The following is a 13,671-nucleotide window of genomic DNA, read 5'->3' as shown; positions in this document are numbered from 1 at the left end:
TGGGGAGAACAAACCCAAAAAGACTTCAGAAGACAAATAGATAGGAGAAGAGGAAGAAAGATGGAAACAGGAGTCTGAGCAAGACAGGCAAGGAATGACAGAGCCACCTTCTCCCAGTTTATCCAGAGAGTGGCAGGAGCAGACCTGGGGCTCTTCATCTGTGAAAAAAAACAGTTTTCTGCACACCATTCTCCCATTTTCCTGAAATCTCTGCTTTTGCTCCTCCAGGCAACCATTAATCTAATATTAAGCCCCTTAACCTCTCTAATTGTTCCCTTTCAGTGTCAGCTGGTTTCCTATTAACCTTTCAATCTCTCAGTAATGCAGTTACTTCTGACTCCAGCCAGACCCAGCTCTAAAGCTTTACCTCCGGCAGTGAATTTTCCAAGCTTTCACTTTTTTTTTCTCTTTCTTTCGGTAATGATTATTACTGCTGTTAAGAAGCCAGTTTGAACCAGCCTCTAAGTGCACGAGGCTGAACCAGTTGGAGTCTATAAATAGCCCTTCACTAACCTTGTACCTTATTTCATTAGGTTGATTGGCTTCCCTCTCTCCACTTCATTGCACCTCTATCTCTCTCTCCCCTCTCCATTATTGATGCTGGTTCTTTTGTTACTATCTGAGACACCTGCTTGTTGATAGCAGGGTGGATCAGACCTAGGTTTTTCCCTCCTGAACAAAATAGTGTTGTCGCTGGAGAAGCATCTCCAGAGTTTTGTGACAGAGGGAAAGCAGAAGGTGAGGCAGGTCTGAGACAGCAAGTCAGAAAGTGTCCGTGCTGTGCAACAGGAAAATTGTGTGGCTGAGCACCAGGGACAGAGTTTGCTACCCACAGGCTGCTGGGTTTCTCCCGTGGCACACAACGTGATTATACTTGAGTGCAGTCTCCTGTGTGATCCCCACTGCACTGTGTCAAAGCCAAGGCATGTGCCCAAGGACAAATGGTGCTGCAGTTTAAACCAAGCAGATGTACAGATCCCAGAACTTTCTGCTGTTCCTGAGACCAGTCCTTTGGCCATTTTGACATTAGTCAGTTTACTACTGCTGCTTGACCCTGCAATCTGGCAGAGCATATTTGCTTCTTTGACTATCATCACATCTCAGCTCAAAAGCATTTTTATGCTGAGCCTCCTTAATTCACCTGCTTCTTCTAGTGCAAATAAAGTTCCTGAGCTGTGCTCAGCCCTGGTTCTTCTCCCTAAAAATGGCTCTTTTCTGTTGTTTTTTTTTGTAAAATACAATGAATGTTTGCACCAAAGACTGAATTAGGCAATTGCATAAGCTGACCTGAAATGTCTGGGGCCAGTGTAAATCACAGCTCAACTTCACAAGTCTGTGCCTGAGTGGCACTTGCAAACTGCTCGTGTGCAGCGATGCAATGGGGCAGAGCATCTGCCAATGATGCACAAGTACTGGGGGTGCTATTGGAGTAGCTTAACAGGTTTTGTTTGGTGGATTCAGCAACAGCCATGCTTTCTACAGGTGGGGAAGCACCATCCCAATGCAGAAGAGCTGGGATCGAGGATCCAGCCCATTTTGCTCCCTGAAGAAAGGCAAGTTCCTTCCCTGTGAAGCCTCCTTTTTCCCCAAAGAGACTTAGAGGAAACTTTTCCAATCTGTGCTTAGGCTGATGTTTGCAACCTTTTGCTTCAACTCAGAAGAAGGATTTATGTGTCTAAAAGCTCTTCTGTTTTTTCTAGCTGTATCATTTATCTAACACCAGCTGTTACCTTTCCCTGAGAGTCCTGCCTCAAAGTCAACAGCAACTTACCAAAATAATAGGAGCCATTCTCTTCTGCTCTCTGTACAGCTCTGTGTGTTCCTACTTGCTCACTTACTGCTATTCCTTGTTGTTGGAAGGGCAGATTCTGGCAGCAACAAGCCTTTGTCTTATTTTCTGGCAAACAACCTCAGTCTGCAACAAGGCAGGAAAGGAAAACAGTGAAGAAATGAGAGCTGGTAAAACTGGGGTTAGAGGAGAAGGTTAACTTCTGGCAGCTTCATTTTTTAAGTTTGATGGGGGAAAGGTTTTGTAAAAGCACCACATGCATGGAAAACAAATGTCCTCCATCCCCTCCAGAGCAGCTGGCAGCTGGCATTCACACCTGTTTAATAATACAGGTTCTCCAGGATGGCTGTGTGCTCACTTTCCATTGCCCACAACCTCCTTGTTTTCATGTTTATCCTTCTAAATTCCTGTGCCTTGCTCCAGTGTCTTTTAGGCACCCAGGTCTCAGCAGGATTTAGGAGCCTTCCTGGGGGCTGCAGCAGGGCCCCAAGGTGGTCACTGGGGCAGCACCTCCCTCCTTCCTGTATCTCAGCCCTCCCAGTGACAATTTTGGTTGCTGCGAGTTATGGAGGGAGCTTGGGAAACTTTTCATGTCAGGGCTCTGAGTGCCTCATGGTGAGCAGGTTTACAGCTGAGTCAGACCCTGGCTGCGCTTATGGTGGCCTGGGCCTCCAAAAGCACAGCCAGGGTCTGACTCAGCTGTAAGCTGTAAAATGTTGCTGTAAAGCTGTAAAATGTTGCCCATTTTATGGTAGAAAGAGGGGGCCCAGAGGCCTCTCTGGTCCCTGAGGCCAGCACAGCAGCAGGCTCCTAACAGAGGCCCAGCACCACCAGGGGCACAACCTGGCCCTAGAGGAGGAGCCAGGGGCTGAGTGGAGCTCAGTTCCACTCTCCCCCACACACTGTCCACATACTGTCATGGTTTGGGGGCTGCCAGAGCCCCTTTGGAGCTTCCTGGCCCGCCTGCCCTTCACGGAGGATCCCTTGCTGCCTACGGAAGGTCAGAGCCCACAGAAAGGCCACTTGCCCTGCTGGGAGCACGCAGCGAGCACTGGGCTGTCCCTGGCTGCAGGGACAGGGGAGCAGGAGGGACCTGAGCCACCAAAGCCTGGCGGGATGGGGGCTGTGTGGCTCAGAGTGACATCTCTCTGTCCTGCCTGCTGAAGAAGCTGCCTGTCAGTGAAGGGGATGCAGAGTCCTGTGCGGCAGAACACGTGTTCAAAGGAGAAGCTGAGGGCAGGGGTAATGCCCATGGCAGAACTACCCCTGCTTTTTTGATCTGTTTTATGGCAGGTGAATGGTATCAGACCCATCCTGTTGCCCATTTTGTCTGGTTTCTGTGGCCAGTCCCTTCCCTTCCCTTGGGAAGCTTCCTAAATATTTATCCCAGTGATCAATCATATGACCCCACTGTAGCAATGTGATACGGCTTTAGCTGTGCTAATCAGCTTAGCTTGGGCCCCTGACCCCTGTCATCTTATTTTAGGAAAAAACTTTACACAGTGCCTGGTAAGGGCTGTTCAGTCCAGAGGATTTAAATCCAAAGTGAGAAACAGCAACACAGACTTTTGCTTTTTTGTTTTGTGACCTGAATTCAGTTTACCATTATTCTGATTTGTCATTTCTCTAGGAGGTGTTGAGCTTTGAATAATACACAAACACTGCAATTTCATGAAAAAATACATGACTCTTGACTGTTAAAAAAAAGCACTCCAAATAGTAAATGATGAGTGCTTTGGCTGAAGCACTTAAGAGATGTACAGTCATCCAAATGGACTAGGACACTGAATCCCTTTCCTCCTTTCTCCTCCCAACTTTAAATGAGGCCCTTTAAAGCAAAATGGGCTCTAGAGAATAGTGTCTGGAACAGGAGACTGAAAATATGTGCCTTGAACCTCAAGGGGTTTTGTGGGGAATACATCAGAGGACAGATGGACCCAAAGATAAATATATTCTTGAAGCGTTTTTTTTTCTCCACAGAGATGTCTCAACTCCAAAGCAGCAGCAGAAGTCAGAGGTGAATTAGCAGCCAAGAGCAGCCAAGATCCCAGCTCATCAACTGTCATACTGGTGGGACAAAGGGTGCTGAAAGCCAAGCCTCTTTCCAATGCTCCAAGAGTGAAGCACAAGCCCTACAGACATTATATGAAAATATGAACTACATCATATCTGTAGAAACTTGTTTTATTAGAGACATGAGTACTAACAACCTTCTGTGCATAATCTCTGAAGGAAATGAACTGGCTTTGTAAGGGAAAGACAGATGAGAACAAACTATACTTGCATAAAAGAACAACTGGAAATATGTTGTGTAAGAGGAGGGTCTGGCAGAAACTGAGCACTTTCCAAAGCCTGAGAACTCCTACCAGTGGCAACTTCTGTAATTTCTGATGGTGAACATCCCATGGGCTGCCAGGGCAGGGAATGTCTCCAGACCTGCCTGAGGGCTTTCCCAGTCCAGCTGCTGCAGCAGCCTCCTCTCCCAAGCTTCTGAAGCACCATCTGGATGCAACAAGACGATCATCAAACTCCTGTTTGCCATATCTTCAGCCCTTCCCCCACCCTATGAAGCATGTCTTTGAGTGAGTTCATCATCCTGCCTTCTCAGCAGGTGAAAATATCCTCCTTTTTAGCATCCCAGGGAAGATATGGCAATTGCTGAGGTGTAATAGCAGACTTTGAACATCCTCAAGGCTTTTGAACCTGCATTGTCCTCTTGACACCCATGACTTGAATATAGTCTGGAACTGATTAACTTGAGTGCTTCAGTCTCTGGAAGGCAATGTTCTTTCTGCAGTTAAATATTTACTTACCATTGCGCATGGACCAGGCATTACAGGAGCCTGAGCAACATTTGCATTTTCTCCCCATAAACTGAAAAAGGAGCATCCTCCATAATTTCAGTGCTGCCACTCCCATCCATCATGGTAGTCCAGTCATGTCCTGCTCAAGCTAGCCACCTTTGTTAGCTTCAGCAACATTCCTAAAACCTGAAATTTGTAGCCCACACCATGGGGAGGCCACACTGCACATCCAAAATATTCCTTGGTTCCAAAGTACATCCTCAGAGAAAAACATGAATCCTATTTCTGAAGAAAAACATGAATCCTATTTCTGAAAATCATGTGTCGCTAGCACTTGCAAGCACTTTTGCATGCATGACACTGCTTGGGGAGAGATTGAGCTCTCCCCTACCCAGTCTTCCACTGGCAGAAGGACTTTTATGTAGAAATAATTTCTATCTTAGGCAGCACCACAGTGATGTGGTAAAAATGGGGAAATCTGAAGCATTGGTAGGGGCTTTTAGAAATACTGGAGTATTCCCATCTCCCTGCCGGTTCCTACCTGCTGTAAATGCTGGGGTGGGTACCTCTGACATGCCAATATACCCATGAGGATCTCTCTGCTGCTACCAGCATCAGACTGCTGCATCCTGACTATGGCAGGCCAGGGAGAATGTTTGCCAGCCCCAGGACTGGGTCTGGCCCCTAGGATGCCAGCAGGCTGGCGCTGCTGGATCTCTGCAGGGAGTGAGGAGAAGCTGGGAAGTGTTTTGGCTCCGTTCAGGGCTGAATAAACAGAGCAGCTTTTGCCTGGGAATAGCTGCAGTCCCTGACCACACTGGTGATGCAATGACGTCCCTGTTGCTCCTCCTAGCAGGGGGAGTCTCCTGTTTCCTCTGGCTCAGGCAGAGACTCCTTTTTTTTTTTTTTTCCCCCACCCCCTTGGCACTCAACAGTTAGCTTACCATTTCAGTCACCAATGACAGCAACCAAAAAATAATACTACTGTACTCAGTTAATCCATAGGAAAATCCCACATCGGCACACAAAAGGTGGAGACAGTGCTCACGCATTTTCCCCTAAGGGCCTTGGGCAATGGAAATTTTCTCAAGCTCCATTCATTAACGGAATAGATGAACAGTTATGTAAGGTCACATGAGGGAAGTGGTTGGTCTTTGGTCAATGAAAGAGTTAGTCACACATCATTGAGCTGGATGGCCCTGGGAGGAATTGTGGAGCCACCCTTTGCATGTTCAAGGACTGAAGAGGGAGAACTTTAGCTATAATTCCTCACTATGCCCTGAGCTTGGGCACCAGCTTTACAGACCTGGCATCACAGGAGGTATGTGGTGCTGCTGAGCAAAAAAGCAGGGATTTGAAGTTTCTTGAGATCCTCCACACTTTCCTCTTCCCAGATCACTCAACCCTCCTCTGAAGGAATTAAGAAACTACCTGATCTTGTGGTGCCAATGTGCATTTGTGCATCCCCCCAGCGAGTCTGTTCTTGGCTGGGTACTCAGAGGGTAAGTAACATGATCCAATTCAGCAGTCACGGGGCAGATAAAATCTGTATGAGGGCTCTCAGGAACCACTGGAACATTACTAGGACATTCAGCTGGGGGAGAATTTTCAAGGATTTGCTCTGGAACTTGTCCATTACTGAGGTGGTTTGGACTTTTTCTCTCCCTCTTTGAACCAAGGATGATGCCATCATACAGAATTTCCATGGGGCTGACTGTAGAAGAGAAGATAGGGCACTGACTGACATCCAGACTTCAGTACCCTGTTTACCCAGTTAAACATGGTCTGCAGTAATATTCTCCCACTTCTCACTGGCTCTCATCCTTGTCCCAGGTAGCCCAGTCAAGAGTCCTTCAGCCCTCTGAATTTGAGTTACCTTGGCCTTTGGCTCTTCTTAGCTTCTGCTTTGGGGCTTGCAGCTCTGAATTTTAGATGAGAATGTCTTGCAGACAAATCAAACCAGCTTTGTTTGCTCATTTATGCTAATCCCTGGATGTTGAGTGACCAGCTTCAACCTGCTAGTGTACTTTCACCTTGCAGCCAATCTCTTGAAGGTCATTTCAGACCATTGGAGAGGCAGGGTGACAAAGCTTGGCTGGCAGCCTCCACAGGCCATGGAGCAGCAGTCACCTGGCACCAGCGATCAGCAGGACTCACAGCCTGATGAGTGCAGAGGGCAGAGGAGGCCTGCAAAGGAAACTCGTGTTGAGCAGGTGGGGAGAATGCGGGTGCCAGGTTGTACCTGTACCATGATCTCATGCCTGAAGGCTGGTGACAAGTTGTAACTGTGTAAACCAAAGCGCCTCCCACATTTGTTGGTCTGCCCCGAGCGCTGAGGCTGTGAAACCCTGCGAGGAGGACACCTTGACCCACCCGGGAGGGCTGCGGCGTAGATCCGGCCCTCAGGAAAAGCCCAGCTGTCTCCCTGAGCAGGTGGTTTCCAGGAAGAGCCACATTCCTGACTGTGAGGAGCTGAAAGGACCGTGTATGGGATATGCCTTAAAATAGACAGAGATAAAGGAACAGAATTCGGGTCCCAGGCAATGTGGACTTGATGGCATCTCAGGCGTTTGGTCAGGAAGGGAAGTGCTGCTAAAACTACAGCTGCCTCAGCCTTGACTGCAAGAGTGTCTCATAACCTTAGGGTTCCTTTCACTCAAGGAAAGGATTCTGGTTGAGATTTTTGGGGTTTTCCAGCCCATTCTACTTTATTGTTTTCTGTTTTTTTAAAAGCCAAGCTGAGCTGAAACAGATTTCCCCTTTCCCAAATGTTTAAGATATTGTGGAAAGAGGTCTACCTTATATTTGGAGAAAAAGTTTAGATCTCTAATATTTAAAATAATTGATATATTTTTAGGGGAAAGGAAGCACTTTTTGCAATATTTCATTTCAGTAACCTTAAAGTGAACCTTTTTAGAACCATCTTACTATATCTAGCCTTATGGTTTTTAACAACTAAGTATTATTGTACTGACAACTAAGTATTGTATATCTGTAGTAATTTCTTTTCTTTAAAACAAATTTAAATGTTATGATACTTAAAAAAGGGGTTCCCTCAGCAGTATCTCAAGCTGACAAGTTCTTTGAAAACATCTTTCTCCGAAAATTATCTGGTTCTGAGGAACCAGCAGTACATTTGAGAAAAGTCTGGTGAAAAGTTTTCAGCAAATTCTCCTGAAGCATGTATCTTTTCACTGTAAAGCATTTCCTGGCCATTTGCAAACCAAGCAGAGATGGGTTGAAAGACAGAGCTTCTTGATGGCAGCTGGAAAATTGGGAAAAAAGCAGTGAGATGAATTTTGGCTTCCATTCACTCCTACTGCATAGTTTGGCTTTGCTCTTTGAATTAGTTGCTGTATGTTCCCCATTGAAAAAATTCACTGCAGTATCGGTTGTTTTGGTAAAATACTCTGAGCCTGCATAGTTCTAAGAGCTGTTGGGACAGCACACTTCAGGTAACACGACCCCAGAACTGCTCAGGGCACAACATCAGTGAGCAGGAGAAATGGGTTTTTCCTTATTGCCCACCTGCTGCTTGGCTCTCTCACTGGCACAGCCTTGCAGCGTCTGCTGGAACGCGTGGCACCCGGAGACCATGTGAGTTAATTATTAAACAAAATGGAATCATTATGCCCTGTGCCACTGCTGTTCCTCACATAAGTCTGCTGCACAGGAGAAAAACGATCCCGTGCAATGAGAACAAAGAAACCTTTTCAGGATGAGCACATTTTCCTCTGCTGGAGAGCTGCTCTCCCTTCACCTCCCTGGAAGAGTGATGCATTTGGTCTCCATAAAGGTGGGGAATTTTGGAAAGACAGATGAAAGTGATACAGAGCCTCAGGGCACTGATTTCCATGAAAAATCTCCCCAGCTGTTAGCCTAGGTCTGGAGCCATTTCCTTTCAGAAAATACATTTCTACTAGCAACATTTCAGGAAGGAGAGGAAGGAAATATTTACGAGTTACCTTTGGCATTTCAAGGCTAGCACAATTTTCACCAAGCTTCCCTTGAACTTCTAGATAAAATATTGACTCCTGGACATGGTGCAGAGGCCCTGGCAGGCTGTCAACCAGGAACACAATTAAAGAAGACAGTCTCTGGTAAGATAGCATCCAGGACTTTAAAAAACATCTGTGAATAATTTCACTTGACTGACACACAGGAAAAAATGAAGACTTACAGGTGAGATCCCCAGGTGCCAGCCACCCAGGGAAGGGTCCCCTTAGCTGAAATAGCTGGTCATCTCAGCTCTGTGAGGGGGTAGAAGAGAGCCAGTCTGGTTTCTCTGCTGTGAAGCCTTTCTGAAGCTTTTTCTCTTACACAGAGGGTTTCTCCTCTGTGGCTGCTCAGCCTGGCAGACACAGGAGGCTCATGAAGGGCATGTGCTGTGATAAAAAGGGTGCATGGGCTAAGACCCCAGCAGATGGGGCTCCACCAGCTGCAGAATTGCCCTGGCTGAGGGATGGAAGCTGAGATACTGGCAGAGGGTGGGTCAGGCCATAGGTCTCAGGTGTATCTTAGATATTTGGCTTGTGTCCAGCACGTCCAGGTACCATGTAGAGACAGATGCCCAAGTCTCTGCCTTTCAGCACTCGGCATATTGGCCCTGTGGAGGCAGAGCTCTGTGGCTGGAAGTAAATAGATGGGCAACAGTGACTGTTTCCCTGGGGATTTAATTCCTGAGGATCTGTGCTCCAAGCACTTCTGCAGGCAGCCTGCATACTTGACACTGGCGTTTTGCTGTCCCTGTCTTCGCTGGCCAGTGCCAAGTTGAATTGGTCCTTTGCTGGTCCTCTCAAAGAGGGCAAAGGTTTTGGAAGGAGTCCCTCTGCTTTGCCACATGCTGTAATAGCAGGGAAACAGAAACATAGAGGTCATGTGGCCTAGGCAAAGCCAAAAAGCAAAGGGGCTGGCACGGCTGGCCATAGCAGCCAGGACTCCTGCCTCCTGGGAGGCAGCCACTGGTTTGTAACACTACGTCGCTGAATGTTGTTTAAAAGGACAAGAGCGAGCACACGCCTGCTCCTGCTGGGCTCAGTCAGTTGTGTTTGTGATGGATTTTGCTTTTCTTCAAGAGTTTACCTTGGCTCTTTCCCTACTGCTTCACTGGCACCCTGCGAAAGGACTGCAGTGACCCTTGTCTCCCGGATGCAGAAGGAGTGCCTGGAATAGACTGAGGAGTGACCCCACAGGCTGCACACAGCTGCCCAGCCTGCCCTGTAACCTCTTGGCTGTGATGTTGGTCTTTGTCCCCTGTGTGGTGCTGGGTATCTCTGCATTCCTGATGTATCCCTTTGACCAGGAACCTGCTCACATCTCCAGAGTCACCCAGCCAACGCTGCCTTTGCTTCAGGGGTGCAGGTGCTGTGTCACAGGTCTGTAGTAACCTGCAAAGATCAAAAGTTTAGCAGGCTCCTAAGGGAAAGGAAAGCTGGTGAGTAAAGGGCACCCGGCACTCCAGGGCTGTATGGTCCATTTTATCACCAGCTCTCTGTCACTCTGCTCCCCATCCCCTCCTCCAGCCAGCACCACAGGGAGATGGTATGAAGAGGCCCATATCTGCAAAGACTGGGGAAGCCTGGACATGAATAAAAACCACAGCGGAAAGTCTGCCCTGCTTCAGGCTCACTGCATACTTTCATTCTTTCCTGAAGCAAGCAAGGGCACATGCTTCCACAGGCAGTGGGGGCAAAGCCCACCTCCTTGCCTGTGCTCTGAGTTGGCTGGATGTGAAATAGCTCCAGTTCAGGGGAGACATAGGTGCAAAAGACCTGAGACTGATTTGAAACCTGTCTCTTGGTATCTGTAGTCCATTTATGTATGCTTACTGCTGGCATGAGCCATACAGGAGCTTTCATCTCTTTTTCTCTCTGCCACTCTGCACAGTTCAGAGGCCATGTGTCATCAACTGGTTCTGGACAAGAGCTAACTGCAAAATGTGTTGAATGAACATTAGTTCTCTATTTCCACAACTGGCTGACTCAGGGAGCTGCAATCACACAGAGCAAAATCTTCTCTAGTGCCTTCTCCATTGGGATTCCTTGAGGGCTCACATGGTTGAAGACATGAGGGCAGTCTCATCATCCTCAGGTCATTCTGAACTAGTTCCCAGTGACCCCCTGAGCTGTGCCTCTCTCCTGCCTCCCTGCTTATTGGAGTCTTGGTCTACCCTTTGCAGAGGAACAGACACCCCTCTGTAATCAGGTATCCTGTTTTGCCTGCCTAGAACCAGGACCTTGCAACTCAGTGCTTATGGACTCAGCATCTCCACTACATCATGGCCAATAGATATGCAAGCAGCTTCCCAGAAGAGCTCTGTGTAAAATATTCAGCATCCTAGCAGTAACAGGGTGTCTGTCTCTAGTTTATGTCACATCACTTAGGTTCAGCTTAGCTCTAAGTCGGTGTTTACAGGTGGATTATTTTTAAGTAGAAATTCAAGTGAATCTAGTTCAAGTTATAAAGAAAATACACAATGGTCATGCAAAATCAGGATTACTCTCTGCAGAAATAAGTTCCTTCAGCACTCAGTATCTTGGCAAACTCATGAGGCTGACTTGTCTGTCCCCTAAATCAGGACTAAAGTGCTGAGAAAAGTCTTAGAACTTCATCTTTCCTGCCTCTGGTAATAAAGGCAACTGAGGAGATAGCAGGATATGGAATCTGGGCAGTCAGGACCTTCTTTCTCCCAAAAGGGACTGGACCAGCCTTCTTCACTTGTCCTCTGTAAACTTTAACTTCCTTAGCCATTGTGGTGGGAAAACACAAGGAATTTAGTAATTTTGTCTTCCCTCCTTCCCAAAGAACCTTTATTTATTGTTTCTACTGTACACCTTGATTTCAGGATGTTATTCTGGATTCGGATGTTTAAGTGTTTTCCCATGCCTGCAGCCTCCCTGTAACCATACAAGCCAGAGATTAGGAGATATGTATCACAGCAGGGGATCTGGCACAGCGTTTGTCTTTTTTCCTCTACTTGGAAAGAACAGGGACAAATATTAGTTTGAGATGAAAGAGAATGTCTTCACTTTGTTAGGAACAGGGCACTGATAATGGCTCTGCCTCACATGCTTGGCTAGCTTTGTGCCATACCATGGGAGGCTGCCAAACTCGAGTTCAGCTGATCCCTTGCTATCTGCTAGGGGAGGCAGAGCCAATGCCCACTCAACGGGACTTTGTCCTCCCCATGGCAGGCGGCTTATGAAACGTCAGCCTTTGCGTGTGCTGGCATGGCAGGAAGCTCTGGCCCTCACAATAGCGGCGTTCTCCATGGGCTCAGCTGGAAGAGGCTCACACAGAGTTAAACCTGTGCTTAGAGCACTTTTCAGCAAGATCCCATCAGTTACTGGCAGAGCCTGAGCAATGGCTTCGGGCTGGATGCACTTTCCACAGCACGAGTAATGGTGTGTGTGTGTGTGTGTGTGTGTGTGCGTGCACATATATGAGTCTATATTGCATGTGTGCTCTGTACATGTAGGCTAAAACCCACGGGCTTTCAGAGCTGTTTTTAATCACCCAGCACATTTCATACTTTCTGTGGATGGGGCACAGGGCAAGGCTGGCCTTATCTGACCAAGCCATCCAGACACTGTGCCTTGGGCTCCTGCTATCGCAGCGCTCTCTGTTTTGCTGCCACAGACCTGTTTGTATGGAGCACCTCTTTGCCAATGCCAGTAATTCTTTCCTGTTCAGAGATGTTTTGAAACTGTGAGAAAATACTGTTCTGGCTTCTGCAGTCCTTTCAGAGGGTGATTTAACTGTTCCCTTGACGCCTTCATGTTTGGATCTGCTGCTGGCAGGATTGGGTGCATCTTCCAAGCATGAGTTTGCCCTATGGCTATTTATAAGTTAAGGGTTAATAAGGAGGTGGGGCTCTGAAGAGTTTTGTCTTGTTCCTTACAAGATCTGAGCTGGGACACCTTCCTCTGAGCGTCATTTGCACTAGCTGCTTGCAGAGGGAGCTCTGCCTTCAACCTGATTTGAGAGAGCCGGGCAGGGTGCTTGAGAGAATTCTCTGGCTTGTAGGAAAGTAATTCACTGGCGTGACTGTGGTTTCCCAAGCAATCTGCTCTTTTGTTGGAAATCAAACTAGCTGACACAGGCAAGGGGAAATGTTTGTTCAGTTTGAGATCAGAGGCTCTTGTTTTGAAAGCTCAGTTTTATCCTCAGTCACAATTTCTCTCCATACACCATTAATCACTTGCCTGGGAACAGAGAGTTTGAACTGTCTCCAGAGCTATACAAGCAGACTTGGTGGCTGTCAGTAGGACTCTGTAAATAAGTACCAGCAGGCAACTGTGTAAGTAAACAGCTTCTTTGGGAGCACCAGTGCCTTTCTCCACAGTTTACGTAGTGCAGCGGAAGGGCTCTGTCAGCTTTTGCAGGGACAGCCTAAGCACCACACACCAGGCAGGGACAAGCTGCAACTTCCAATTGACAGTTTTACCACCGGCTTCAGTGCAGCTCAGAAGGAGCAGGATTTGTATAGGGAAGCCAGACAACCAGCTGTGTTGCAGAAACAGCTGTGCCGTGACATCATCTTTGTCCCTCGGTGTGTATGTGTGTTTCAACATAGGCTTTAGTTACACAAGTGTGAACTCACCTTACCTACGGGGCCAGCATTCTTACAAAATGGGTTGTGCCTGCCAGAAGAAAGGTTTTAGGATTCATGAGTGGGGGACAAATTCTATTTTAATAGAATAGGTAGGCTTCTACAGAAAGGCATGCTGGTGCAACTGAGAGTAATATATGTCCTGAGACCTTGAGAACTCTTTTAAGTATTCCCCCTAGAAAATATTTTTATGACCATTTACATAGAATATTTCAGAATTTCTTTGGTATGTACATGTGTGGTTGAAATGTAGAGAAAAGGAATGCATTTTCCCTTAAAGGTGTTCATTTCCATTAAAAGGCTATTTTTCTGCTAATACCTGTTGTGTTGTGGTTTTTTTTCCAGCTGGACAATATTACCCAGCCCTCAGGAGCCTGATGCTTTTGGGCAAGACTCAAATTATTGAACCAAGGATATAAATAAATGCTGCTAAATGGCTTAGCTCAATGGCCTTTGCCCTTCCTGGG

The 13,671-nt window shown here is 47.1% G+C and overlaps 2 long non-coding RNA genes across 3 annotated transcripts in view; one reads left to right on the top strand and one right to left on the bottom strand.

Moving 5' to 3' along the window:
• LOC135294683 (uncharacterized) overlaps nucleotides 1–2,831 on the bottom strand; it is a 17,702-nt gene extending 14,871 nt beyond the window's left edge. The window contains exons 1-2 of the long non-coding RNA XR_010356764.1: nucleotides 2,704–2,831; nucleotides 1,772–1,915 (exon numbers count right to left, since the gene is read on the bottom strand). This is a non-coding gene — a long non-coding RNA (uncharacterized LOC135294683). The remainder of the gene's footprint in view (nucleotides 1–1,771; nucleotides 1,916–2,703) is intronic.
• LOC135294684 (uncharacterized) lies at nucleotides 2,517–13,671 on the top strand. Of its 2 annotated transcripts, none has more exons than XR_010356765.1 (3): nucleotides 2,517–2,789; nucleotides 3,770–6,095; nucleotides 6,658–13,671. It is a non-coding gene; the product is annotated as an uncharacterized LOC135294684 (long non-coding RNA). The 2 variants fall into 2 exon arrangements; XR_010356767.1 differs by having other exon boundaries at nucleotides 8,613–13,646.

The sequence above is a fragment of the Passer domesticus genome, chromosome 2, assembly GCF_036417665.1.
Source record: "Passer domesticus isolate bPasDom1 chromosome 2, bPasDom1.hap1, whole genome shotgun sequence".
Taxonomy (NCBI): domain Eukaryota; kingdom Metazoa; phylum Chordata; class Aves; order Passeriformes; family Passeridae; genus Passer; species Passer domesticus.
This window is presented reverse-complemented; position numbering and strand designations above follow the sequence as displayed.